The sequence below is a fragment of the Schistocerca nitens genome, chromosome 1 (assembly GCF_023898315.1).
Source record: "Schistocerca nitens isolate TAMUIC-IGC-003100 chromosome 1, iqSchNite1.1, whole genome shotgun sequence".
Lineage (NCBI taxonomy): Eukaryota > Metazoa > Arthropoda > Insecta > Orthoptera > Acrididae > Schistocerca > Schistocerca nitens.
In genome coordinates, this window is record NC_064614.1 from 64414853 (window position 1) to 64439515 (window position 24663).

Here is a 24663-nt window from a genome sequence, read left to right on the forward strand (position 1 = left end):
TGAGTCTGTAAACTTTCAGAGTGTATTTGGCGCCATAGTTTTCCTTGATAAATATTGTAATCTTCGTCAAAAGTTGATGTTGTGCATAACAAATGGCTCAAATGGCTCTGAGCACTATGGGACTAAACATCTGAGATCATCAGTCCCCTAGAATTTAGAACTACTTAAACCTAACTAACCTAAGGACATCATACACATCCACGCCCAAGACAGGATTCGAACCTGCAACAGTAGCGGTCGGGCTGTTTCAGACTGAAGTGCCTAGAGCCTCTCGGCCACACCGGCCGTCGTTGTGCATAGCCCGCAGTTGGCTGAATTATTTGTAATAACGGCAATAGTTGTCAGTCTGTGTCATCGATTACATTTTTAAAATGCATAGTATTATGCATTATCTGTATCCCTCCTCAAATGGTGCTTGAGAACAGTTAAGGTGTGGAAAAATTTAATTTGAGCGTGTATTGTGACTTACACCAAGATTGATTCCAGTAAACTAGACTGCCTAGTTATTTGTATGCTCGCCTATATCATAGCAACGGCCTAGCCGCAGTGGATACACCGGCTCCCGTCAGATCACCGAAGTTAAGCGCTGTTGGCAGAGGCTGGCACTTGGATGGGTGACCGTCTGGGCCACCATGCGCTGTTGCTCTTTTTCGGGGTGCACTCAGTCTTGTGATGCAATTGAGGAGCTACTCGACCGAATAGTAGCGGCTCTGGTCACAGAAAACCATCATAACGACCGGGAGAGCGGTGTGCTGACCACACGCCCTTCCTATCCGCATCCGAAGTGAGGATGACACGGCGTTCGGATGGTCCAGATGGGGCACTTGAGTCCTGACGACGGAGTGCTACGTATCATAGTGTTTTAGCTAACACGTATTTTAGGCAGTTACAAGCTTGGTCAGATCAGTTTTACGACACTGATGTTGTAGACCTAACATGTAATGCCATTTGTTACGTTACCGTGTTGTATGTGATTATTAAGACGTGGAAACAGCACAGGAGTAATGACTTTAGATTTCAAAATCTTGTTCCGGAACTAAGTTGACGCTTTTGTGTGTGTGTGTGTGGAAAACAGAATTTCGATTCTTGATTGAAACATTTCACTGTTTTCATATCTGACGTATTTTTGCAGACATTTTAGACTTCTTGTTTTAGACTTCTTATTTTAGTGTTTGTAATCAAGTTTTGACACCGATTTGACGTACACACTTCACAGCTTTGCGTTGCTGATGCATTTTGCCAGATTTGGAGTAACATTGTGACGCCGGACAAGCCTCAAAGAACGAAATTAGAATTATATATTAATACCTTCAGCTGCTGACGGGCGTTGATATATATCAACGGGGACAGGTGAAAATGTGTGCCCCGATCGGGACTCAAACCCGGTATCTCCTGCTTACATGGCAGACGCTCTATCCATCTGAGCCACCGAGGGCACAGAGGATAGTGCGACCGCAGGGACTATCTCGCGCACACCTCCCGCGAGACCCACATTCTCACCTTATATGTATGTCCACACACTACATTGGTATGGTCCCTACCCATTACACTCATTACTCGTAGAAGACGTTCTTACCAAGTCCCGTAAGACTTCGGGTAATATGTGTGCATCCGTACAAAAAAAGAAGGTTATGGACGGTACTGGCAAAACTATATACTTATATGGATACGGTGTCAGTTCTTCCGGATTACGAATGTAGTGTGTGGACATATAAGGTGAGAATGTGGGTCTCGCGGGAGGTGTGCGCAGTCGCACTATCCTCTGTGCACTCGGTGGCTCAAAAAATGGTTCAAATGGCTCTGAGCACCATGGGACTTAACTGCTGAGGTCATCAGTCCCCTATAACTTAGAACTACTTAAACCTAACTAACCTAAGGACGTCAAACGCACCCATGCCCGAGGCAGGATTCGAACCTGCGACCGAAGCGGTCACGCGGTTCTAGACTCTAGCGCCTAGAACCGCTCGGCCACCCCGGCCGGCTCGGTGGCTCAGATGGATTGAAAGTATGCCATGTATGCAGCAGATTCCTGGTTTGAGTCCCGGTCGGGTCACACATTTTCACGTGTCCCCGTTGATATATATCAACGCCCGTCAGCAGCTGAAGGCATTAATATATAACTCTAATTTCGTTCTAGACAGCTGCAGGTCATCAATGGTGTCTGTTCTTCGAGACATTTCCGAAAGAACAGACACCATATTCATGTAAGTATATAAGACTCAAAGATTCTGTGAATAATTTTACTCTCTGTTATGTCTTACACTACAGAATAACTATTGCACTTGGATGTTTTACCACTGCAACCATCTGTTGACGAAGACAAGTAACACGAGCATAAAAGCAGCAGATGATAATACTTCGTGATTTTCAACTTTTGCGGAATAGTTTTAAAGTAGAATTCATGGCTGATAAGTAAGTATTACTAATTTGTTAATTGCACTGGATCAGCAGATGTTGCTTTTCAACTGTTTATGAAGAGTACGTTATATACTTCTTCTAATTATTCTTAGCGAATGATATACGCTGATGTGACAGAAGTGATGGGATACCGATGTGCACACATACAGATGGCGGTAGTATCACGTACCAAGGTGTAAAAGGGCAGCGCATTGGCAGAGTTGTCACTGGTACCCAGGTGCCTCATGTGAACAGCTTTTCGACGTGATTGCGGCCGCACCAAGGGATTTAGCAGACACTGAATGTAAAACGGCAGTTGGAGCTAGACCCGTGGGACATTCCGTTTTGGAAATCGTTATAGAATTCAGTATTCCGCGATACGCAGTATGAAAAGCGTGCCAAAAATATGAAATTTTAGGCATTATCTCTCACCACAGGCAACTCACGGACTTCACTTAATGACCGAGGACAGCGGCGTTCGCATGGAGTTGTCAGTGCTAACACAAAAGCAACACTGCGTGAAATAAGAGCTGAAATCAATGTGGGACGTATGACGAACGTATCCGTTAGGACTAAGCATCGAAATCTGGCGTTAATGGGCTGTGATAGGAGACGGCCGACGCGAGTACCTTCGCTGACACCATGACATCGCCTGCAGCGTCTCTCCTAGGCTCATGACCGTAGTGGTTGCACCCTAGACGAGTGGAAAACCGTGGCCTGGTCTGATGAATCCCGATCTCGGTTTATGAGAGCTGATGGTAGGCTTTGACTCTGGTACAGACGCCAAGTAGCGACGGAACCAGCCGATGATGGCTCCGTAGTGATGTAGGCTGTGATTGGTTGGCGTGGACTGGGCCATCTGGTCATACTGAACCCATCATTGACTGGATGTGGTTGCGTTCTGCTACCTGGAGACCATCTGCAGCCTTTCACGGGCTTCATGTTTCCAAATAACGATGGGAATGGACTACAATGCGTCACGTCACCAGGCCACAGTTGTTCACGATTGGTTTGAAGAAAATTTTGGGCAGTTAGAGAGAGTGATTTGACCACCAAGGTCGCCCGACATGAATACCATCGAATATTTATGCCCCATAATCGAGAGGTCAGCTCGTGGACAAAATAATTCACCTACAACATATTCGCATTTATAGACGGCTATAGAGGCGGCATGGCTCAATATGTCTTCAGGGGACTTTTAACGACATCTTGAGTCCGTGTCACGTCGAGTTTCTGCACTACGCCGAGCGAAAGGAGGTCCGACATGAAAGGAGGTCCTACACGATATTAAGAGGTATCCCATGAGTTTTCTTACCTCAGTGTACGGCTTCAAATGAAATTTACCGATGCGTCTGGCGAGTAGTCCATAAACGATTTTTTGAAGTCAGTACTGAAAACATAGTCCGCAACATTTTCGTCATTTTATGCAATTAATATACTTTTGTTAGTGCGTGACGTATTTTCTGATAAAGGTCAGGTCGTTCTGATAGTTTTGAGTACTGCCCAGATGGGGTTACATTGCAGTTGGCCCTTTCATTTTAATGGTCGCTAAAATATTACGCTCTGGCAGGTAGAGAAGAGGGGAAGGTCGTGTATTATGCAATGCGCGCGCGCGCCTGTGTGTGTGTGTGTGTGTGTTTGTGTTTGCCTGTGTGTTTTTGTGTAAGATGTGCAGTGCCGAATTTCCGCCTTTCTCGTAATTCTGTGGATGCTGTTTCGTCTTCAATAAAAGGAGCTAGAAAGACAGATATATTTTTATCAGTTTAGGAACGTGCTAAAGAAAAGTCTGATGCATTGCCATTCATTCTCTCTACTGTCTCACTCCCAAGAAAATTGCCTTTTAAATTAGTAGGTGGTGACAAGTGTAATTCATCAAATATTCAAGGAAAATTGCGAATTTTATTTATTGAGGTAATGAATCAAGCCGTAAGCAGCTTTAACAGCAGATTTCCACCCGAAACAATGTCACACCTTTTCCAAATAGAATAGTTTTTATTAGTCGAAGAAGACAGTAGTTACCTGTTACTTGTTTTTATTATGAAAATTTAGACTACACAAGACTGTCTAATCATAGAGATATTTTGTTGGGTGTGGTAAAATAACATAATGTTACACTAATAGCTTTGAGAGTGTAGTGCAACACTTGAGTAGGACAGAGGTTGACAAGTGTGCAGCTGTAAAGAACACGATACCAGAATATATGAAATTATTGCGACTTCTTTTAACGATACCTGGTCCACGTTTACCGCATAACGTTCGTTTTCTGCCCTTGAAGGACTGAAAATTTTCACTGGAGCCACCATGAATCAGATCGGCTAAATCATGTAGCATTATTGAATACCCATTCCGATTCCGCAAGAGGACTGAACCTGGAACCTCTGATTAATGAATTCGTCAGAAAAACAATTGTCAGTACGAGTATGTTCCAGTCTCTCCCTGTTCAGGTGAGTGCTAACGTATTTTAAGTTACTCTTATAGCATTTACATTTACTATGATTACATAAGGGGTAATTTTAAGTTTTAAAGTGTAACGTGATGAGCTTATCCAAAGATTTTCAAAAGTCGGCGCCTATGATCTCTGATTTCCACTGAGGAGCCGTTTGGTTATGGTAGTCTTGCAGGGTTTCTGGGTGTATGAAGGCGTATGAAGCAGTGAAATGGTCAAGTAGACGGATGTTATAGATGCAGCGCAAATAAGCATTCACGGTTAGAACCGTTTAGAGTTTTCACCCCATTTTCGCTATTGGATTACATTGCAATCGTGGAGGTTCGATAGAACGAGTGGTTGCACAAGTTTATGTTCGCATCACGCGGAAATAAGTTCCAAAACATCTTTAGGGCATAGGGGAAGTGAAAGTTTTCCTGCACTTGGCGACCATACTTTCTGGCCAGTTGAGGTGTTCATCCAAAGTTACATCCCAATTTTTCCTGTTTCCTGATGTAGTTTTGATACACTGTCGATCATAATTATAGCAATTGTTTGCACAATCCAGAACTAATTAATTTGTGATAGAATACTGAAATTACTTGGACTCTCTTACATTTAGTTTGAAACCTAGGTTTTCCGCCCATCTGACCGCTAGAGACATAGTCATTTATCAGGACGATGGTCGTGTTCATATCTTCAGGGTACCTGGAAATCGTCGACATGGAAATGGTTATTAGAGGACAGAATCGACGAGACATCACTGACATACAAGGAGAACAATAGTGGGCCGAGGATTGAGTCCTGCAAGGCTTCTGAGGTAACATGCGTCCAGGGCCACTTTTTACCCCCAAGAACAACACGTTGCTGTTTTTCAGTATTTTTCAAACCGCTTTATTATATCCTCTAACAATTTTAGCTGCCGCATTTTTCTGAAGAGTATATCAAAGTACCAACTGCTCTGATGAATTGTAGCAGTGACAGTATTGTGGTCTCACGGCTGTGTATTTCGTATTAAAGGTCATTACCTTAATTAGTACAGTGCTTGGGCTATGATGTTTACGAAAACCGGTCATATAATTTGAGTTTGCATAAATTGTAGGTAAGCAGACCCTTTTCCACACCACAACTTACCCGTAGAGGAATTGTCTGTCATAGAAAACTCTCCAGTAGTGCTGTTGCTAGCTGCGTGCTTTACGCATGGGAGCGCAGCAACGCTGGGCGTATCGTATGTTTATGCCGCGGCAGCCAGGAATTTGTTTTATCAGCAATCGGGAGATAGTGGGCAGCGAATGGCTTTACTTACCAGAAAGTCAAATGCAAGGCGCACGCAATGCTTTCCGCACAACAAAGGGCAATTGTAGCCTTATCGAAATAGCATCTGCCGGCCGTTAGGTCCCCCAGCTGGGTGCCCGGAGTGGACAGAAAACTCTGCGAAAAAAGAAAAGGAAAAATGGCCATTCCTAAGTGGGCACCAGAATGAAACAGAGAGAAAATAAGATAAAAAAAGGAATTTACAAAAAAAAAAAAAAAAACAGGCAGGCGTCGAGGAATATGCATTAGGAACTAACCTGTTTGTTCCTTAGTGGATATCACTCAACGATTCTCTCTTGTTGTAAATGACAGTTGCCGGGCAGAGTGGCCGAGCGGTTCTAGGCACTACAGTCTGGAACCGCGCGACCGCTACGGTCGCAGGTTCGAATCCTGCCTCGGGCATGGATGTGTGTGATATCCTTAGGTTAGTTAGGTTTAAGTAGTTCTAAGTTCTAGGGGACTGATGACCTCAGCAGTTACGTCCCATAGTGCTCAGAGCCATTTGAACCATTTTAAACGACAGTTTTTTTTTTCCTGAAAATATTTTCGGGAACACAGTACACTTGAAGATATGGTTAGGACCTACAGGCTGTACTGACACTACATCTTTGTAGCCTGTATGATCATCAGACAGCAAATTGTATCATTTACAGTTTTCTGGAGCACCTCGTATTGGTGTAGCTTTGTAACTGATGAAGAACGAACGTCCTGAACTCGACTAAATTGTAAGGCAGAAATAGAACTAACAGATTACGTCCGAGGGGCGTCCGCTAAGTAATGCAACATAGGATAATTCTGTCGTGGTGCGTCGTTTTCTTTCCCTTAGAGTGTAATTGCCGGACAATCACTGGAAGCTGTAACATCTATCGGGGCACATGCACACGGAGCGATTTAAAACGTAACGATCACATGAAACTTACCATAAGAAAGGCAGATGTTAGACAAAGAATCACTGGAAGAATCTATAGCAAGAGTAGTCCAGCTACGAAAGACATAACTTACAAATCCTTGTTCGATCGTTGCTTGAGTATTGATTAACGGTATGGGACACTTAGCAGACAGGATGAAGGAAGTAGAGAAGATTCAAAGATTAATAGCACGTTTCGTTGCAGGTTGGTGTAGTTAGCACGACAACGTTAGGGAGATGCTCGCACATCTTCACAAACAGACGCTGAAGGACAGGCGTTGTGAGTAAAACTTCGCACTATCGGGGATGGAGAAAGCGATCTTTATGATATGTGTTAAAATTTTTAAAAAAATTACAAAATTTTTTTATTGCCAGATCGCATTTACAAAAGACAGTTAAAATTTGATTACTAATTAGTTGCGGTTGTAATTAACAACCATCTTCAGCTCTTGCACATATTAACTGTGGGTTGAACACAGCCTGGATGTACTAGCGACAATAATCGTGCAGTGTCATGCATTTATACAGAAAGCAACATAAATAAGAAATGTGGTGCTCCGGGCAGCAACTCAACTCAGGAAAGCTGTATACCATACCCGTACGAGACGAAGGCGGAACATACTGGTTGCATCAGTAAAATTGCATCAACCATTAACCTGAAATTTTAATATCAAAACACTGGACGGGGTTATCTAAGTCAGTCCGACTGGACATACAAGCATTTTATCTCGTTGTCGACGAGTTAAGCGATGTAACGATAGTCATTTTATATTTATGATTGATAAATATTTTATCAACCGATATGTAGAACGGTTCCCAATTTTTATGCAATTACATAAAAGGTTTTTTCGCTGAACTTGCTTTCCATACCATTGTAAGTTAGCGATTGATACGGTTTTACTGATACAACTTGCGTTTCATCTGTGCTTCGCGCAAGTATAATGTACAGCTAGGCTCAATTATGTCGCTACTATCAGCGCCAGATTACTTATTTGTTTTGCATTCTACACTGCATGGTGAGTGTTACTGGAACATACAGTTTGTGTTAAACAAGCATTTAATATGTGCAAGATCTGAAGAGGATTATTTCTTGTAACAGAAACTGGCTAGTAATCATATTGTAACGCCTCGTGTAAATGCGCTCTAGGTTTTAAACGACTTTTGAAAAAAAAATTAATTTTAACAACAGGCATTGTGTATCACGGGGGTTCACTGTAAAAATTCCATGAACGAATATTCCCACAAGAGTCAATCATTATGTTGCTTTCTTTTACGTATATCTCACGAAAAGAAAGTGAAGGCAGCATTATAGACTTTCGAGCCCCTACAGAGCTTATTAGCAGTTACTTCCGCGCACCATTCGGTACTGGAAGAGGAAACTGTGGATGGGGGCAGGGCGGGGGTTAGAGGTGGGGATGACGTGATACAAAAAGTACAATCCACGACACACTATAGATGTACATATTGCTGTAGTTTGCATGTTTAATGAGATTTCTGGTTGATGTCTCAAGCGGCGCCCCGCCTACCAGCACTTTCATTGTGACCATCAAAACACGTTGCCCTGTCACTGCGAAATGGTTGATATTTATGCCAGGAGATCACAGGATGAGCATATGTGATATTGTCCGTATGTCTGAGTGCGATCACCTTTTAGAATGGTCTCGTCTAGAATACAGTACACAGAAACGTTTGAAAGATAGCGGTTTAGGGAAGTGACAAATAAACGCTACGGCAAGACATGGGAGAAACACCTCTGAAACAGTCTAGGGGAGTGCTAGGGCTCTCGGTGTACTTACATTCCCAACGGCGGCAGTTCATGCTAGGGTGCAATGATTGTCAGTAACCGTTGTTGCTGGGCACCTCTGGTGTCTCTCGGGCCAACTACAGCGGTGTGTAACATGCGAAAGTCGTCATCAGAGTGGGCAGGTGGACTATAAAATCAGCCGCTCACTGCAAGCGACCTCCGTTGTTGAATTGTCATTGTGGCTGACTGCCATGTGCAGGTCCCGGGTTCAACCTCGGGTACTGCCAGGAATTTTTCCTTGTTGGGAGTACTCGAACAGGTGTCCACTCAGATTCGTCATGTCAATTGAAGAGCTCCTTGTCTGAGAAGGGCGGCTAGAAGGTCTGCAAAGCCGAAGACGGCCGGGGGTGCGATGTACTGATCCTGCCCAGTACATACCGCATCGAAATGACGTCATTGCCCGAGGGTAGCACGGTGGTCGGTCGGTCGCGGTTGATCCACCTGATGCCATGGTGCTAGAGTCTTCGTTTTCGGGGCTCAATGAAATTTATCGTGTAGGACCTGTTTGTGATTTGTGTGTCGTTAGTTTACGTGCGACAGCTATTTGTTTAGCTGTTTAACTGGAGCTTCCGAGACCAGTCATACTTGCTCGTGGTGTCGGACAAAATCACGGAAACACAGCGAGAAATACATGCTTCAACATAAATGCACATGCTAGCAAGCCTTCAGATTGTGCTGTTGTATTTGACCACGAACGGCACCTCTGCAATGACCTCAATACGTTATAAATGTCAGGCGTGGTCATAATAGTTTTCTGTGTACCTGTGAACGCATTATAGGTGACTTTGGACGTGGTCCATTTGCTGGTGCTCGTAAGATGGGTGCTCCCATATCCACGCTAAAAGCATCATCTGCTAGGTCACAATGCGAGCGAAATTCTGTGACGAACCATTGTGACGGCCGGTCGTTGGGAAGGATTGTGACGAAGAATAAGGGGGCGACAGTTGCAAAAGCCACTGCAGAACTGAATGTCGCACTTGCGAACAATCTCAGGACCGAAACAACACGAATGGAGCTCGAAAAGCTGGGAACTGCAGGGAGGGCTGAAATTGCAAAACAATATTTGTGTGATTCAGATGCCTGTAACAGGAAAACGTGGAGCTGAAGCCATAAAATCAGGACTATGAAGCATTTGTAGAAAGTCATGTGGTCAGATTAGTCTTGTAAAATAGATTCTCATTCTGCGACTGTGCATTGATGTCAGCTGTTGGCACCACAAGAAAATTGGTGTTGGGCTTATCGCGAGCGGCAGCCTTAACCACTTTGGCTATCCGTTCACGCCTGCAAGTCCGATACAAACTTCCCTATGTTACACAGTTACAACCCTTATCCTTGCATGATTCGTGATTCTCGCACAAGAAGACAAATATTGAATCGTTTTCATTGAATCAACTGTGCATTCTTCGTGTCACAGGGTTATTCGGTAAGCGTGATGGCGCTACGGAAATGTTTGGCAAACTCAAGTGGCAGACTCTGCAAGAGAGGCGCTCTGCATCGCGTTGTAGCTTGCTGTCTAGGTTTCGAGAGGGTGCGTTTCTGGATAAGGTATCGAATATATTGCTTCACCCTACTTATACCTCCCGAGGAGATCACGAGTGTAAAATTAGATTCGAGCGCGCACGGAGGCTTTCCGGCAGTCGTTTTTCCCGCGAACCATACGCGACTGGAGCAGGAAAGGGAGGTAATGACAGTGGCACGTAAAGTGCCCTCCGCCACACACAGTTGGGTGGCTTGCGGAGTATAAATGTAGAATGTAAATGTAGATGTAAATATTGTAAATTAACTAAACGAACAGTGATTTTGTCTAGTTTTACAAATTATATTATCGAAATTGCACAACGAAGGTTTCGCCTTATAAGGCCGTTTTGAAATACATTACTGATTTCAAAGATGATGAAGCAAAGGTAAACATGATGACAAGGCAAAGACAAACACCTCAACGTCTTACTATATCGATCCGTGGATTAACGTAAAATTACTTCAGCGACCATTTTTTGGCAAATTACATGTGTAAATACACAATTCAGCAACTAAACTAAAGTGACTAAACATACCTAGCAATAAAGTTATGCACCAGCCTGGATCTTTTTATCTATTCATGTATTGAGGCCCAAAGTTTTACTTCTATCTAGGAGTTGTGATACCTAAAAGAGGTGAATAATTGAATTGGATGTTGTAACGGAACATATTAAAGGCTTCACTTTAATGAAGTATGCGATACCCTCCAAATTCAACCAGTTTAACGAGTATTTATGATTATAGAAAAGTTATTGTGTATGTTAACAATGATTGCACAACATGTCTCCATAAACAGTCAACCCACTAAATTATACTGAATAACTGACCCACACAAAAGTTAATATCACTTGATCACTGATACAGCAAATGTCATCATGTAAAAACACTAAGTTTATCTTAAATAATTAATATGAAGTACGAAAAATGGTGGCCAACTTAGGTCTTTTGGATCTCCTTAAATAAAAATCACCCAGTGAAACCTATTTGTTCACTAAGAGCGTTTTCACTCAGTATTCACGTAATCAATCCTATTTTAGTCGAAAACCAATGTAATTCTTAATAATTCATGTTACTTAATTATTTATGCAAATTAGAGAAATCAATTGACATACTTCTAAAAAATGGCCTTTTTGTAACAAAGAATTATTCTGTCAAGTCAACAAATCTGTCTGTCATTTTAATAACATGTTAAATTATGTCACTCGATGCAAATTAATAACTTATCTGCACAAATTATGATAACAGATGTACATGTGACTTATAAACTATATCTCTTTTTAGCAGTTCTTTGACAATGTTATAAATAAAAGCAGCAAGAAGGGTCGAGGAGGCAGTCGGAACGTCAGTTTGATAAAGTGTGTTTGTGTGTTATTGTTTGAGGTGGATAAACAATGCAAAGAACATGTAAAGGAAGTACTACTTTGTGTTGTCTCATGGACTTTGGTGGACAGTGGAGTTAAGATGGTCACCAGAGTAATAAATATTTGAAGTTTGCATATTTGTTGGTTTCGCTCGTTCTTTATCATCAAAAGCACATAAAAAACACGGGACCTCATGTTTTTAACCCTAGACAACCAGATTTAGAGCCAGCATCAGCATCGAGACACAGCAGCGATCCAGTAAGCAGCAGTGATTACCACAATGCATTTTAATGGTGCCAACCTAACATCAAGTGCTAACAAGCTCCGTACATTGGAGTGAAATAGTGCGATTATAGCAATTAGGAATATCTACGACTAGGCGACCATTACAATGTGCTAATTTAATAATAGGTGTGGGGATACACATATGTTTTTTAATTTCTAGAATTTCTACATGGCTGAGTTTTACCCCTTTTTCCTCTATGCGTAAGACATCTACATCCATGCCCTATAATCATATCATCCCTGGAATCAGTAATGTACTTGAAACTGGGCTTGTAACCCGAAACCTAGGTTGTACAATAACCATAATAAAATTTGTGAAACAATGCAAAAAACAGCTTTTGTTTGGTTAGATATTATATCGTCTATTTAGCCCATCTAGGTATGGATACGTCATTGATGGATACTATGAGTGTGTTTGTACCGTGTGTGTATCTTTACAATACAATGTTCTTCAGACATGCATAAATGTTTGAAGAAACAGACATTGTCACTGACGACTACAGCTGCGATAAACATTACATTTTCCATCACCAGTAATGTATTCATGCCTCGACGAGCTAAAATGACGATAATACATCTGACTCCCTTTGGAGAGATCACGAATTGTGCGAACATAAGGGTTGTGACTAGGTGACACATGGAAGTCTGAATCTGTCTTGGAGTCGTGTTCAGATAACGGAAGTGTTTGAGGCAAGATCGTGATATGTGGAAATTACGGCACATATTTTCGTGTGTCGCAAACAGCTGACGTCAATGCAAAGTCACGGATACGAGTCTATTTCGTAATGTTTACCACAACTATAATCGTCAGTTGCAGTGTCTGTTCCTTCTGACATTCATGCATGTCTGCAAGATATTGTATTGTGAAGATACACTGACGGTATTAACACAGACATTGTAAGCATCAACGTATAAGTCCTGTTTCACACCGTTTCCATCCTCTGGACGAGTCTATGTCCCAACACTGAAACACGGCGGAGCTTCGGTGACGATTAGGGCAGCCACATCGTGGTATTCCATTGACCCCTTGGTTACCCTGGAAGGTCACATTGGTGCCAAGCATTATGTGACCATTTTAGCTAATGAGGTCCGCCGGCCGCGGTGGTCTAGTGGTTCTAGGCACGCAGTCCGGAACCGCGGGGCTGCTACGGTCGCAGGTTCGAATCCTGCCTCGGGCATGGATGTGTGTGATGTCCATAGGTTAGTTAGGTTTAAGTAGTTCTAAGTTCTAGGGAACTGATGACCACAGAAGTTAAGTCCCATAGTGCTCAGAGCCATAGCTAATGAGGTCCAACCATACGGCATTGACTCTACTTGGAATAATTTTGTTATTGATATTTGTCAAAATGTTCGTCCAGCTTTTAGCAGGATATTTTACCTGAATTGGGTTTGAAAGATGATTTCTGGTAATATAATCATAGACGGTTCTAGGGTTGTTTTGTGCTGGTGGAAGTCTTATACCCCAAATCGACATAGTACTTTCGAACGTAATCCAGGATGGCATCAACATGTTCTCCGTTAAGAGGAGTGTTCGTGCCCCCAGGATCCAACGAGAGGAATACAAGTTTCGCAGTGTCAGTCTCAGTGACATGTATTAGTTTAAAAGCAGTGCGTCACCTTTAGATTTGATGTCTTTAATTCCAAGTCCCCCGCTGTGGCTCTTCAAAGTCGCCGTGTGGAAGATTACTTTGAAGATATTTTCTTTCCACACATACCAACACGCTTCAGCTGGTATTTTTTGTGCACTGACGTGCGGTATCGGTAATACTGCTTCGACATGGTATATTTTGCTAAATATTTATATATTTATAAACTCAAATTTTTGCAATCGGCCCAACGATCGGATATTGTGGTCCTTCAGCAAGGTTCTGATGACATTACGTTTTCGCTCCCAGTTGTTCGTAGCCATGAGCTTGGGATTTGCATTTAACCTCAATCCGGGTTGGACCTCCTCTTTAGTTACATCCAACCAGTGCGCACCTATTGCTCAGTTGTAAGAACCGAGATGCATTATTTTGGATTTTTGAAGATTCAGTTTTGCGTCAGAGGATCGTGATTACTGGTGCACCAAACGTCGCACTTCATCGATCTCACTATTTGAATTTACAATAACGGTTATGTCGTCAGCATAACGGTGACAAACTGTCTTAATAATGAACATCACAAGTCCTCTCAATTTCTGGTGCATTATCGAAAGCAAAGGTTCCACCACGATCGCATATAATGTCACATACAGTGGACGACCTTGACGTTCTGATTGTTGAACTGGAAATGTTTCAGTCAGTTGTCCACTGATTTTAATCCTTACGTAAGACATAAAGTGGTCGTTGAAACAACAGTTTCTGCATGGTGCTGAATAAGAAGCCATGATTGACCCTGTCAAAGGCTTTATCAGAATCTAAAAACAAGAAAGAAAGACTATTGTCATATATCCAAGTGAGGTTTATACGTCCCTATACTCACATAAGGTATTGCACTCGTTTGGTAAGGACCTATGACATTTTGCAGCAGTGGGTTCATCCTTATGTTCCGGATGCGGGTGAGAATTTTAAAGTGAGCGTTGAGTAATGTAAGTGGTCGTAAATCGTGATTCCTCTTACTGCTTGGGTTTTTCGGAATGAGTACAATCATTCCCTCCGTAAATATAGTAGGGAACGCCTGGCTAATTAACAACTCACTGAACGTATCTGTGTGCTCACTCCCTATTATGTCCCACATGCGTACATAAAATTCAGCTGACTTGTTACTCGGACCTTCGTTAATTATAGTTTTTATTTCGTCCTGAGTTATCGGTTCGATCAGACTGGCATTGTCCTCCTCAAGTATTCCCGTCGTAGCGTTTGCTAGAAGTTCTTCACCGTCCAGCCTACCTACTTCCGACCCAGCGTGCAGATCCGTATAACACTTCGCCACATATTGTTTTATGGCGGTCTGAGTAGTATATCCTCCTCCGTCATCGTCTACTATCGCGGTTATCATTCTCTGTTTCCCTTTACTTGTCCCCTTTATTACATGGTATAACGACGTACTTTCCTGCATAAGATCGTCCTTGCCCCGGGCTCGCGTATGCACCCCGTCCAGGGGTTATGTTTGGTGAAAGGCTATCTGGTTGCTGATAAAGGTCTCTTAAACAGGAGAAGTAATATTCCGCCATTTGTTTGCCCCAATATGCTAGGGCTTTTGCATACCGTATAATGCATTTACGAAGTACGAGTTGTACATATTTGGTCCACCAATTGATCCGCTTCCGATACCTCGTCTGAGAGCCTAAGCATTTGGGCCAAGTCTGTTGAATTTTTTGCCTAAGTTCAGCATCCTGCAATAGTGAGATGTTAAGTCGCCATACCCTACGGCCACGAAAAGTTTTTTAGTCGAATATACCTGAACGAAAGTCCACCCCCGGTAGCTGAGTGGTCAGCGCCACAGACTGTCAATTCTAATGACCCCGGTTCGATTCCCGGTTGGGTCGAAGATTTTCTTCGCTGAGGGACTGGGTGTTGTGGTGTCCTAATTATCATCATTTCATCCCCATCGACGCGCAAGTCGCCGAAGTGGTGTCAAATCGAAAGACTTTGCACCCGGCGAACGGTCTACCCGACGGGAGGCCCTGGTCACATGACATATACATTTTTATTTACTTGAATGAAATATGGAATGCACAATGGTCGGAGAAGTTCATAGGCCATATCTCAGAATCATCAACATTGCACATGAATTCTTTAGTAACCTGCTTGCTGACGACCTACTGACGAAAGAATATCCGGTATGGTAGGGATTCATGTACGTCAAAGTGTCTTGCCGTTCTAATTCAGTCACCAATGTTTGGAACTCCTGACAAGTGTTAAAATTGGGCGACTGGTCTCCATGGCGCAACACGCAGTTAAAATCTCCGGCAAGCATGGCGGCGCCCCCAACGTTCTTAATCAGTTCAGCTATCCCACTCCGTTAAAAGCTACTTCTGTGCCGTCTTTCATTAGTCCCACATGGTGCGTATACGTTAATTAACATGAGGTCATGAAAAGCAGTCTCTAAAATAGCCAGAGATCGACGCGCGATAACCTCTTTGAATAAAACCACCGTTCCTCCTACATTTCCGATGTTGATGATGGCTTCAAATGGCTCTGAGCACTATGGGACTTAACTGCTGTGGTCATCAGTCCCCTAGAACTTAGAACTACTTAAACCTAACTAACCTAAGGACATCACACACATCCATGCCCGAAGCGGGATTCGAACCTGCGCTTGTAGCGGTCGCGCGGTTCCAGACTGTAGCGCCTAGAACTGCTCGGCCACCAACCGGCCCTCTGCCTATACTTACGTTGAGACGTTATCTGAACTCCGTCCTTGTGGCAGGGAGTTCGCGTTTCTCGTCTGTAGAACACAGAGAGGAGAAGACAGTATTAGAGTATATTAGTTAGAGGACCGCTTTCTGCCGTCCTAGTATTTGAAAGAGTTTATTTGTGGCTGGAGTTCTTCCGTCGTCGCGGACGAGTACGAGAACCATCACTTCGACGCATTAGGCGCAGTACATACGGTGATATCGCAAACTGCTTCGGCTTATTAGGGCTATAAAAGCTTAACAGCTGTGACCAAATTAGTCCTCCAGGAGTTCACGGATAAAGCCGTAGAATACCTCACACACTTAACGAATGCCATCCTGACACACCAACACTTCCCTGACTTTTGGAAGGCGGCCAAGGTCCTGATGTTCAGGAAGCCAGGGAAAGACCACTCCCTCCCACAAAATTACCGACCCATCAGTCTGCTGTGTTCGCTCAGCAAGATTGTTGAGAAGGTAATATTAAAACGTATCACTAGGCATTGCATCGCCAACGACACCCTAAGACCGGAGCAATTCGGCTTTAGGAATCACCACTCGACAACACAACAACTCCTCCGCGTAGTCGAACATATAACACACGGCTACAACATGAACAAAGCCACAGAGGCCGTGTTCCTAGACATCGAAAAGGCTTTCGAGCGTCTCTGGCACAACGGACTCATACGCGAACTAAGCTTTATGCAGAGATGGCAGTAGACCTTTTGTGTTGGCCATCATGCCGGTGTGGGCGTGGAGGGGCTCCACCTCTTTTTTTTTACCAAATTAGTTTATTTCCACTCAGGTTCCAAACCACCGTACATCATCTTTGACAATAGTGTCTTCTAGTGTTTGGTATGTAGATGATGTCAGTCATTTCGCGTTATTGATGTTAGACCGCGTAGTCATAATAAGGGGCAGAATTGGGCAACTGATTAGTAATTTTACTTAGCAAATGTAAACTTTGTAATATAAAGTTTTTTTTAATATACAATAAATGTATAAGCAGGAATTATGTCTATCAATTAGTAGGATTAGTTGCTTCATCATTCATTTATGTTTAGATTGTAATTTATATAATTAAGAGATCCTAAGATCTGCTTCTGGGGATTGTCAGACAGGGCCAAATCTTCATTTTAGCGTTTATTATTCTCCGTTGCGCACATTCATTTTACACCCGCCTGGAGTAGCATCTTGGAACTTCAGTTCAAGCTGGAGGTTGAATATGCGCACAGATCGCAATTCTAAACCAGCGTAGCTGATCGCAATTGAACTACATTCACCACTGGAAAGAAGCAAGTTCGTCAAACCGCCTGTTTTTGTCATAATCCGGGTACATGTTTCAACGTCTCGCATTACCAAGGAAATCATATGACAACCCGTTAACGTCATCATCTTACAAACCTATCTTTTCGAACAACCAGTCGTCGATTTCATAAACTTTCGGTCTGTCGCATTGAAACGGAACTTGTTGTCCCATTCCATATTTTTTCCAATAAATTCCGGTACAGGAGAACTATGACGAGAGTGTTTTGACTCTACAGAAGTGAATTCCGTGTATAAGAGAGAATGGACCAAGTGGTGTTTATTTGTTTATTTATTAATTTTATTTCATGTGTGCCACGTTCCCCTGTATCCCTTCCCTTTTGCAACCTGGGCTGTATGAATGAGATATTATGTGAAGTAGAAGAAAGTTCTGGTCAGAGGTCATAGCATTGCATGTGTAGAGTCGTTCTGTGGTAGGATAGTACCAACCCCCTAAACGTGAACACGTTTAGCAAAGCTAGTGTGCAAGTCAGGTCAGAGAGATCGCGCAGGCCCGAGGATTGGCTCTGTCAGGTTGGCGAACCATCCCCTCCGCCACCTTTTGAACGAAGAACGGTTAGGCGAGGTGTCCGTCGAGCACTGGTTCCTGAGTCGCGGCGCTGGACAGAGGTGGAGACGCAGCTCTCGTTTTGGTAATGTTAACAAATGTCTAAAATGTGGTCGGTAATGAAGTCCAGATGTTGAAATCAGGTGCGAGATTACCACTAATCCACATAAGGGAACTTATTTTCATAATTCATTCGAATTTCAATAGAAATTTACGTTTGTGCCTCGGTCACGCCACGCACCATGGGCCTTAAGCTCACAGTCATATTATTGCTCTGTGCCTAACGGAAATTCACACAGTCAATGTATTTTAATCTGCTTTTTCATTTACAGCAATATTTTGGGGGATTTTTATGTATTTTCCATGTGTTTCCTTTGTGAACTTGCCTTCGCGCCACGAGTCCTGTTGGAGCAACAGGCACGTTGATAAATTGTAGTTTCAGTCAAAAAAATATATTGTACACGATGAATAATCATACGATAGTTGGCGAGTGTAAAATAGGGGAGGGATAATCTTGTGTGTCCGTATTTTTGGATTTTTTTTCGCTACCGAAACTTGGCCACGTGTGTTGGATAGCATTGAAGTGATGATGTTTCTTGTGCTCCCTCATTGCTATTTGATTTGTTGGCGATGTTGTGGGTAAGGTAAAATGCATGGTTTAAACACGTGCCACTAGAAAAGGTATCAGATTTTAATGCCCATTGATTTGATAAAGACTTGCGAAATACTCTTTCACCTTGACCTAGTTTTGCTTGTAGTGTCTTTGCTGAACGTGTTCTACCTATACCATTTTAATGTAATAAGCATGGGTTTAAGTATAACTGTGTGTTTGTATAAAATTACATTGAAGCCAGGTCTGCGCTCCCCTGTCCCATTCCATAATTACCTAGCGAAACTGAACCATGTTAACTAGAGAGACCAGTTTTGATGATGCATATTGCAAGAATAACACAACTAGTTGTTGAAATACCATCGGTACTGAATAAATATCAATTAATCTCTACCCTCGCCGGCCGGTGTGGCCGAGCGGTTCTAGGCGCTAAAGTCTGGAACCGCGCGACCGCTACGGTCGCAGGTTCGAATCCTGCCTCGGGCATGGATGTGTGCGATGTCCATAGGTTGTTAGGTTTAAGTATTTCTAAGTTCTAGGTGACTGATGACCATTGAAGTTAAGTCCCATAGTGCTCAGAGCCATTTGAACCATTTCTCTACCATCGACTGATTATTTTCTCCCTCCGTCATAAAGAATAGGTGAAAGTCAGTACCACAGTTGAATTCTGGGTCATGAAAGCAAATAGAAAACCTATACACTGCCTATTAAATATTGTATAGGTGACTTCTGTAGTGGTTCAAAAATATTGCGTTATCCGTTGCGTTCAAATTTTTATCGTTTGGTTAAAACCTTCCACTAGAAATTATAAATACCCGACAATAACTCGCAGTGGCCAGTAATTTCGTGCACCACACTAATTTAAGAAACCATTTACTACAGACCAAGCGAGGTGGCGCAGGTTGGCACACTGGACCCGCATTCGGGAGGACGACGGTTCAATCCCGCGTTCGGCCATCCTGATATAGGTTTTCCGTGATTTCCCTAAATCGCTCCAGACAAATGCCAGGATGGTTCCTTTGAAAGGGGACGGCCGGCTTCCTTCCCCGTCCTTCCTTAATCCGACGAGATCGATGACCTCGGTGTTTGGTCTCTTCCTCCAAACAATCCAGTCCAACTATAGACGGTAGCTTGCAGGAGCGCTAGGACAGGACAAAGCGACGGTAATCTTGCTACTTAGGTAGAGTTTTACCACCACCAGTACTGGAAGGTTCGTTGCAATATCCGAACGGGAACGAAAACTTCAACGTAAACTTCCTAATGCTGAGCTTCCATAACTGGATGGCTACACCAACACCCGGCCGACGACGTGCCCCACTCGAGGCGAGCTCCGCACGCGGCGGAGGCTAGGCCAGCACAGCACTTCAGTACTATGGCCAATATTGCTGCACAGACTACCCAAATCCAGTGTCCTCCCCAACCCATACTTCATATCCTCAGCTTATTTTCCCCCTAAATCGTCACTACTTAGATTACCTTGAAAACCATACAGGAGCTGTATCTATCCATTCCGAGATGACTAGAAGCTATTTTGAATGACAACAGGTTTTTTTAAAACTTCCTGGCAGATTAAAACTGTGTGCCGGACCGAGACTCGAACTCGGGATCTTTGGCTTTCACTGTCAAGTTGGTAGAGCACTTGCCAGTGAAAGCCAAAGATCCCGAGTTCGAGTCTCGGTCCGGCACACAGTTTTAATCTGCCAGGAAGTTTCATATCATCGCAACTCCGCTGCAGAGTGAAAATCTCATTCTGGAAACATCCCCCAGGCTGTGGCTAAGCCATGTCTCGGCAATAACCTTTCTTTCAGGAGTGCTAGTTCTACAAGGTTCGCAGGAGAGCTTCTGTAAAGTTTGGAAGGTAGGAGACGAGGTACTGGCAGAAGTAAAGCTGTGAGGACGGGGTGTGAGTCGTGCTTGGGTAGCTCAGTTGGTAGAGCACTTTCCCGCGAAAGGCAAAGATCCCGAGTTCGAGTCTAGGTCCGGCACACAGTTTTAATCTGCCAGGAAGTTTCATATCAGCGCACACTCCGCTGCAGAGTGAAAATCTCATTCTGGAAACATCCCCCATGCTGTGGCTAAGCCATGTCTCGGCAATATCCTTTCTTTCAGGAGTGCTAGTTCTACAAGGTTCGCAGGAGAGCTTCTGTAAAGTTTGGAAGGTAGGAGGCGAGGTACTGGCAGAAGTAAAGCTGTGAGGACGGGGCGTGAGTCGTGCTTGGGTAGCTCAGTTGGTAGAGCACTTTCCCCGGAAAGGCAAAGATCCCAAGTTCGAGTCTCGGTCCGGCACACAGTGTCAATCTACCAGGAAGTTTCATATCAGCGCACACTCCGCTGCAGAGTGAAAATCTCATTCTGGAAACATCTCCCAGGCTGTGGCTAAGCCATGTCTCGGCAATAACCTTTCTTTCAGGAGTGCTAGTTCTACAAGGTTCGCAGGAGAGCTTCTGTAAAGTTTGGAAGGTAGGAGACGAGGTACTGGCAGAAGTGAAGCTGTGAGGACGGGGTGTGAGTCGTGCTTGGGTAGCTCAGTTGGTAGAGCACTTGCCAGTGAATGGCAAAGATCCCGAGTTCGAGTCTCGGTCCGGCACACAGTTTTAATCTGCCAGGAAGTTTCATATCAGCGCACACTCCGCTGCAGAGTGAAGATCTCATTCTGAAGGTTTTTTTACACCGTATTAGGCATAATAATGTGTGTTTATGTCCACACCCTGCAGCTTTGCGTGTTTTCACTTCCATGCGATTTTTTTAGGAAGGCTACGAGTTGGGGAGAACAAGCTCCTTGCATGCAGACCGCGTACAGCGGAAGCATCAACGCCTTAGCTGGCTACCGCTGAGACGGGCGCTCGACTTTAAAAGCTGGCGCCTGAGGTCAACCGGCGGAGCCTCGAGCACTCGTCGCAAAGTGCCGGCGGCCGGGCAACGCCGGGCCTCGGTAAGCTGATGCGCCGGGACAGCGCCGCTTTCACCGGCCAACAAAATTTCCGGCCGCGCTGAGTAATGGCCGCGTTTTATATTCCCCCCACCGCGCCGCGCCCGGCCTCCTGTTTAAGGCCCGGTCTTCATTTCTCACGCACAGCGCAGCTCCGAGCCGCGGCGCGGCCCAACACCGTGCAGGCGGTCCGCCACGGGCTAGGCGGGGGTGGAGGCAAAACGTTATAAATTACCCCACTTTCCGATGACGCACAACTATAAATTACGTAGCGTAGATCCGGGGCCGGAGGAAATGAACGGGAGCGCCGGCGAAGAAGGGCGAGAGGCGGGCAAAGTATGGTAGAAGTAAACATCTGAAGCAAGCACTTCCTTCTAATTACCCCACACCGAGGAGATGCGGACGCCTGCAGGGTGGGTCCCGTAGGCCTGCCGAGAATGCTGGGTTATTAAGCTTCCCTGGAAAAACTGCTGATTAAGAGGCGAAGGTGGCATGGCGTTTAAGACATTTCACTTGTCTGCGGTAGAAGCGATTTTTCTTGGTTCCCTGAAATCACTTCGGGGAATTTGGAAATGACACATACAATTATTTTCATCTTCTCCAATTGAGACATCACGCCGCCTAGAGACCTCCCTGCATCAATAAAACGTCATTTACTACCTTGCCCCTAATTAATTTTTTTCCCAGTCTCTTGTACCTGCATCTTCATCTCAGAGTAGCACATGCACGCTACGAACAGGAAAACGATTATTTTCGGCAATGTTCCTGCGTGTATTACGTGTTTCCACCACTTGCCATATGAGGGTGCGGCGCCGCGGTTCCTTTCCGTCGTTTTACCCGCACCTACCTGTGAACTCGTTGCAGCAGGTCCCTAGTAGGAAAGCCTGACAGAAACCTACCGTACTGCAACTCACACCAGGCTGCATACAACGTAACTATTCTAAAAGTCGGTAAAAGGTCTTATTTTGAATGAAAGGTGGTAATACTGTTATATTCTGAACCTTGAGAGTTACACGTTCACGGCCAAGCCAGTGACAGTCTCAACACAGTCATGCACAAACCCATCATTCACGTTACCAAGTTTATGGTAACATATTTCACGAAATCTGGACAGCCACTAAGCACGGATTGTTCTTAAATGAAAATGCCCACCATACTATTAAGTTTAGCGGCGTCTAATGCACTCAAGTTTTTAGTGACCGATATGCTCAATATGCCACGCGTAATTACTGTTTTTGCTCATACATAAAATTGTGTACTTTCTAAAAAACACACCAAATACATGTGCCCTAACTTTGAAACACTTTTGAACCATTAAAAACAACTAAAAATATTATAACTTCCTTCTGAGCTCATACTACACACGAGCGTTCCATTGAAAGGTACCTGGGCTCTTACTCCGAGATGACTGGGTGTTGTGTGATGTCCTTAGGTTAGTTAGGTTTAAGTAGTTCTAAGTTCTAGGGGACTGATGACCATAGCTGTTAAGTCCCAGAGTGCTCAGAGCCATTTGAAGCCATCTTACTCCGACACTGCTATAAGCATTCTGTATCTCAAGAGGAAAGACGCGCGAGGAATACTCCTTTCTGATTTATCAGTTTTCTTTAAGGCCAATAGAAAAACATCATTCTCCCGCATTGTTGTTGTTGTTGTAGTTGTTGTGGTCTTCAGTCCTAAGACTGGTTTGATGCCAGCTTCTTCATCTCCCAGTAACTACTGCAACCTACATCCTTTTGAATCTGCTTAGTGTATTCATCTCTTGGTCTCCCACTACGATTTTTGCCTTCCACGCTGCCCTCCAATACTAAATTGGTGACCCCTTAATGCCTCGGAACATGTCCTACCAACCGATCCCTCCTTCTAGTCAAGTTGTGCCACAAACTCCTCTTCTCCCCAATTCTATTCAATACCTCCTCATTAGTTATGTGATCTACCCATCTAATCTTCAGCATTCTTCTGTAGCACCACATTTCGAAAGCTTCTATTCTCTTCTTGTCTAAACTATTTATCGTCCACGTTTCACTTCCATACATGGCTACACTCCATACAAATACTTTCAGAAATTACTTCCTGACACTTAAATCTATACTCGACGTTAACAAATTTCTCTTCTTCAGAAACGATTTCCTTGCCATTGCCAGTCTACATTTTATATCCTCTCTACTTCGATCATCATCAGTTATTTTGCTCCCCAAACAAAAAAAACTCCTTTACTATTTTAAGTGTCTCATTTCGTAATCTAATACTCTCAACATCACCCGACTTAATTCGACTACATTCCATTATCCTCGTTTTGGTTTTGTTGATGTTCATCTTATATCCTCCTTTCAAGACACTATCCATTCCGTTCAACTGCTCTTCCAAGTCCTTTGCTGTCTCTTCTCCACGGATTTTAATACCTACTCCAAATTGTTCTTTTGTTTCCTTCACTACTTGTTCAATATACAGATTGAATAACATCGGGGAGAGGCTACAACCCTGTCTCACTCCTTTCCCAACCACTGCTTCCCTTTCATGCCCCTCGACTCTTATAACTGCCATCTGGTTTCTGTACAAATTGTAAATAGCCTTTCGCTCCCTGTATTTTACCCCTGCCACCTTCAGAATTTGAAAGAGAGTATGCCAGTCAACGTTGTCAAAAGCTTTCTCTATGTCTACAAATGCTAGAAACGTAGGTTTGCCTTTCCTTAATCTAGCTTCTAAGATAGTTCGTATGGCCAGTATTGCCTCACGTGTTCCAATATTTCTACGGAATCCAACCTGATCTTCCTAGAGGTCGGCTTCATGCAGTTTTTCCATTCGTCTGTAAAAAATTCGCGTTAGCATTTTGCAGCTGTAACTTATTAAACTGATAGTTCCGTAATTTTCACATCTGTCAACGCCTGCTTTCTTTTGGATTGGAATTATTATATTCTTCTTGAC

At 43.7% G+C, this 24663-nt stretch overlaps 1 pseudogene; it reads left to right on the forward strand.

Moving 5' to 3' along the window:
* The first annotated feature begins 528 nt into the window (after positions 1-528).
* Positions 529-646, forward strand: LOC126212383 (5S ribosomal RNA; annotated as a pseudogene).
* The last annotated feature ends 24017 nt before the right edge of the window (positions 647-24663 follow it).